Raw genomic sequence first — 5,782 nt, forward strand, 5'->3', positions numbered from 1 at the left:
CTTCTCCATAAAAATCATCAAACTCCTCTCCCCCCTCCCCCTTGTGATTTTTGTTGGACTAAGTTTGTACTGCCAAAAGAAAATTAGGTTGCTAATGCTATTATTATCTCATTGAAACTGACTGTTGCTATTTTTTAACAAGCATAAAATATTAACTGAGTTAATGTATCTCGGTTGATGTATAACACAGTTTCCCAAATATGACCAAATATTGTGATGCAGGTACATGATATACATTTATGGTAGTTCACCTTGTCCAAGCATTTGTTCACAATGGTACAAAATTTTATCAAAACGTCACACTTATAAAATAAAAAAGGTTGTTGTCCATAAAAAGTTGTTCAATATAAATAAAAACACTTCTATCTTTTGTACTTTAGAGCAGCCACATATTACCTCGAGAGGTTAACCAGAATGCAAATCAACAGAATATGATGCTGACCAAGTACCAGGAAGAGGTGTCCCCATCACTGTAGATGACAAGTGATGACAGTTATCTTGATGGACTACAGGAATAATTCAAGTGCATTCATTGTGCAGTTTACTGATTTGTATGATGTATTTTGATAATTGTTTTGGCATTCTGATGTCAGCTGAGTAACACCTCCATAATGGAAACAAATTAAGGAACTTCTGTTTTGAAGCAGTAAAATAGTCTCAGCAATAATTTTATTTATTTTGCCAGCAGAACAGAAGTTTCCATTAATTTTCCCACACAAACATTTTGTGCTTTTCTGTTCCCCATTTGTGCTTATTGTCCTGCTGAACAATTAGACCACCTTTTCAGTGACATTTTTTTTACACTGCATGACAATGTGATTTAGAAGTATGATTTGATATAGTTTGATGGTTTGATATTAGTATATGTGGCATGTAGTAAACAATGGAATAGTAAAGTTATGCCATATTTCTTGTATTTCATGATACTGGCTGTTATATTACTTTTGTGATAGTTAGTATTTAATTAAGGCTTTACATACTGGCAACTAAGTCTCTGCATGTCTGCCATGGAAGGCATGTAAAACTGTTGCCCTTTGCCAGAACGAAGAAAGTTTTATATGTGTAATTCATGATATGTGAATAATGTCTTACATGTGATGTTACATCTAACTATTTAATGTGTATGCTGTTAGTCTTAGAAAAAAGAAAATTACCCCATCTTGAAATATTCAGCTTTGTCAGTTTTTGTTGCTCCAGATTTTGCCATATTTTGTTTCTGGAGGACATTTTGTTAAATGTAGTTACGTATCATGGGTTCATACCAAATCATTTGATAAAGGTAATAATTTATAAACAAGATGTGCAGCCCAGTGAAACAGTGTTGTTTCCATAATGACTACAACACAAAGATTAATGAGATTATTCTTCATTAGTCCCGGGAATTGTTTTGGTAAAATGTTCATGTCCCAAGACAACACAGGTTCTAAGAAGGAATTCACACATGCATAATTAAACATGACATGTGCCTTCTTCTTTCAAATGGATACCCTGTTCTTTGAAGGTTTTGGTCATGATCATTAAAGTTGATGTCAGTGTTCATGTAGCTGTAAAACATGTTTCACTTATTATTACTCATATATGATGCAAGGTATTCCTTATTTTCATGTCTGGTTATAATTACTGCCATGTTTAATGTTAGTGCTATGTCAACATTCAAGGTGACATTTGAGGTGATTGTGAGTGAGTATGGTTTTACACCACTTTTAGCAATATTCCAGCAATATCACGACGGGGACACCAGAAATGGGCTGTACCCATGTGGGGAATCAAAACAGGGTCTTCTGGGTGATGAGCGAACATTTGAACCACTAGCTATAGGCTAAACCACACCACACACCCCACCCTTCCCAGAGATGATTGTGAAATGTGACTGTAATACTTGTATTTATATCATAGACTTGGTTATTGTTGGATTTTAATCAGTTGTATGGTTTTAAATTATTCTTGTAACACTTGAAAATACTTTAAGGAATGGGGTGTAGGGAATGCTTCTGTTTATGAAAATATTTTCAAATAGCTACCTTGGTTTGTTTACTAGTTTATATTTTCACAAATATGATGGGTGTAATGTTCAATGCCATATACATGTAACCTCCACGTATTTACACATTTCACGTTGGTGAGCCAATGGCATTACTTCAATTGTTTGTAAGAGTCTTTTCAACAGACATAAAGATATGTGTGTGAACCAACTTAATGAGTTCGGTACTACATATAATTACATTTCATAAAATTCTTCTAGCCTGTCCCATTTCAAGACAGGCTGCTCTGTATTTTAGTAATAAAACATCTTTAACAAAACTCATTTCTTTTTTTGTCATTTTATGGGGAAATCTGACAATGGTCAGTTTTATCTGGTCAGCTGATGCTCTACAACATTTCTGAATACACAAACAACTAACACCATGCAGGATTTGATGGATGTCCATACTTGGACAGAAAATGTCCACTGTGACATGTTCACCTTGCACATGCTTGTCTATGTTCAGCTGCATAAACTTATATGACGCCTCAGGCATTGGTTTGACTCCCTACCCCAATGCAAATATATAAAGTTGATGCCCTTGATTGGGATGTGACTGGTATGATACTGATAGAGGCATCATAACCAACTATCTCTCATTTCACACTATTTCAAAGATGTCCCAAATGTTTAAACTTCTGATATCTTAAAAGTCACATAACACATTTGCATCTTTTACCTTTAGTAAACTGTGCTAAAGGTGTCCTGTATACATTGCTTCTCATGCATACTGTATAAGCACACCTATATTTCAAGTTTAGACCAGACCAATTCTATTTCTTGTTTTACGTATCCTCCAGTTGTATTTTTTCCAGAATACGAAAAGAAATAAAAGTGAATTTTCCCCGCTCAAAAAATAAAATCCTAATGTTTTTATTGGTCAAAAATGTAAACTTACAAGAAATTCTTCTGAGGACAAAAATATGTAAAACAAGAAATACATTGGTCTGGCCTTATTGATAAAGAACATGGCACATAACCCAAGAATTGATTACCAAACACCAAATTCAGTTCCAACAGGGAAGACCTGCAGACAACCCACCACCCTGCTAAAAGACTGAGTATGGGTTTACACCACTTTTAGCAATATTCCAATATTATGGCGGAAGACACCAGAAATGGACTTGAAACATTGTACCGATTTCGGGAATCGAACCGGGCCTTCGGCATGATGAGAGAACACTTTAACCACTAGGAGTAGAATTCACACCCCACCCCACCTAAAAGAGTAGAGTAGACTCTCCCAGAGAGAGAGAGAGAGAGAGAGAGAGAGAGAGAGAGAGAGAGAGAGAGAGAGAGAAAATCATCATCACTCGATCCCAGCCCAGCTATACATTATGAACGGTCCCTTGCAAATTTTCGATCGAACTTTTAACAAACATTTGAATATTGCTATATTTTCTTTAATATTTATAAATGGTAACTATGGAAGGAAATGGTGTTTTTGTTATGTTGTAGGGAAAATGCACTCTAATTACACGCTATTCAACTTTGTTTATTTACGACTCAGCAGAAGTAAAGACACTTCCGTGTTCAAGGACAAGAAAAGTAGTGCGTACGAAACACGTTTGACGTAGCAACTAGGTCACATAAGCTCCGCCCACTCACCATGTTTATTTATGATTTCTGTGCACTTAAGACCCATTGTGCGTTTAAGGGCACAACAGACAGTAAGCGCAGTTATGTGACTGTTGAGTACATGTATGACATCAGCGAATACACCTAATGCACCGATGGTATCAAGATTACACTCACACACCCCTTATCAACGTTCCCTTCTTGACCCCATAACACAACTTGATAGCACAACTTGATAACACACCTAACGATACTTTCAACACAGTAATTCAGTTTTTAATTCAAGTTTGTTTGTTTTTTCTGTCGTCGCGAAACGGTATCCAGACGAAGATACGCACGTGCACCTTGATATGGGGCCTGTGGGCTAGTCCAGAGATTAGATATTGGGTCGATTACCCACTTGGGTGCAACATGTGGTGTCTGATCACCGTGCTATTGCTGGAAACTAAAACTAACCTTAACATGATGACGCAGCCATAGGACCATCAATACAGAAACCTCTCTTCGTCTATCTTTTGCTAGCGAACGAGTTTGGTTTTACGCCGCTTTTAGCAATATTCCAGCAATATCACGGCGGGGGACACCAGAAATGGGCTTCACACATTGTACCCATGTGGGGAATCGAACCCGGGTCTTCGGCGTGACGAGCCAACGCTTTACCCACTTGGCTACCCCACCGCCCCCTATCTTTTGCTAACACCTGTTGACGTCGCTGATTTTCAGTGATCGTTTCAAATTATTTCCATCACATTCTTGCAATTTACGCCCAGAGATTCTGCTTTTACAGATAGAGAGGTGATAGTTTCTCCATGGCGTTGACATTTAAGTACTAAGTTCTAAGTACTGCTTAGTACTATTATTGACTACCACCCAAGTACTGCTTAGTACTATTATTGACTACCACCCAAGTACTGCTAAGTACTATTATTTACTACCACCCAAGTACTGCTCAGTACTATTATTGACTACCACCCAAGTACTGCTAAGTACTATTATTGACTACAGCCCAAGTACTGCTTAGTACTATTATTGACTACAGCCCAAGTACTGCTAAGTACTATTATTGACTACCACCCAAGTAATGCTCGTTAAGGAAGGACCAGGACAAGGCATGCTGACCTAACCAATGCTGCTTCCGACGGTGGACATCCAGTGTCATTGTTTGCTGGACATTCATGTGATATGTGGTTATCAGGGTTCCTGAATTGTTCTATGGGCACTGCACAAAATCCGCAATCGCCAGTAAGTGTGTGTGAAGCAGACCTTGAAACACCACATCTCAAGTTGGGCACTGTGATAGCAGCTCGTCAATAGGAAGAGAGCTTGTGTTGGGGTTTACAATATACTCAAGAAAATAAGAGAAATATGTCATGATTTTAAATTATTTTAAAAGATCTTCAGTTTCTGTTAATAATGAACGACTAGCGAAGTATTAGCCAGTTCACACTAGAGCACGGTCGCTGTACGAATACATAATTTAGGCATTGTGCAGGCATCGGGTTGTGATTGTGTTATGATCCTACATTGATTGTGATGATTGTGTTCTTAGCCCACCACGATTGTTCAATTTTAAAACCCCTTTTTAATTTTTTTTAAATCGTGATGTGATCGTGTCGATCGTGAAGTCATTGTATAGGCATAGAGTAGTGTTCGTGTTTTGATCGTGTTGATCGTGTAGTCATTGTATAGGCATAGAGTAGTGATCGTGTAGTCATTGTATAGGCATAGAGTAGTGTTCGTGTAGTGATCGTGTAGTCATTGTATAGGCATAGAGTAGTGTTTGTGTATTGATCGTGTAGTCATTGTATAGGCATAGAGTAGTGTTCGTGTTTTGATCGTGTTGATCGTGTAGTCATTGTATAGGCATCGTGTAGTCTAAGTCAAACATGTTTATTGTACAAAAGGCCTCCGGCCCATATACATTGGAGTTATACATATACATTATACATATGGTGCAATAAGTAGTAATTAGTTATCTAAACAGCAAATCATGATACAGGCAGTAAATTATGTACAAGTAGTGAAATACGATGGGTCTACAAAACTTTTTATCAGATTGTTACGTTGAATAAGAGCATAATTGATAAAGAACGACAGCTTTATTATCACATGCTGGTCAGTTGATGAAAGAAGTAGTTTAAAAGCTAATGAAGGTGGCTTACATAGATAATATTCAGCTAT

General features: G+C 37.3%; 1 long non-coding RNA gene across 1 annotated transcript in view; it reads left to right on the forward strand.

The window, feature by feature from the left end:
- The window catches only part of LOC124270080, a 12,166-nt gene extending 10,865 nt beyond the window's left edge, over positions 1-1,301 (forward strand). The window contains exon 5 of the long non-coding RNA XR_006896673.1: positions 381-1,301. This is a non-coding gene — a long non-coding RNA (uncharacterized LOC124270080). The remainder of the gene's footprint in view (positions 1-380) is intronic.
- Positions 1,302-5,782: the final 4,481 nt, after the last annotated feature.

The sequence above is a fragment of the Haliotis rubra genome, unplaced genomic scaffold, assembly GCF_003918875.1.
Source record: "Haliotis rubra isolate DU_JTF1 unplaced genomic scaffold, ASM391887v1 Scf1498, whole genome shotgun sequence".
Taxonomy (NCBI): domain Eukaryota; kingdom Metazoa; phylum Mollusca; class Gastropoda; order Lepetellida; family Haliotidae; genus Haliotis; species Haliotis rubra.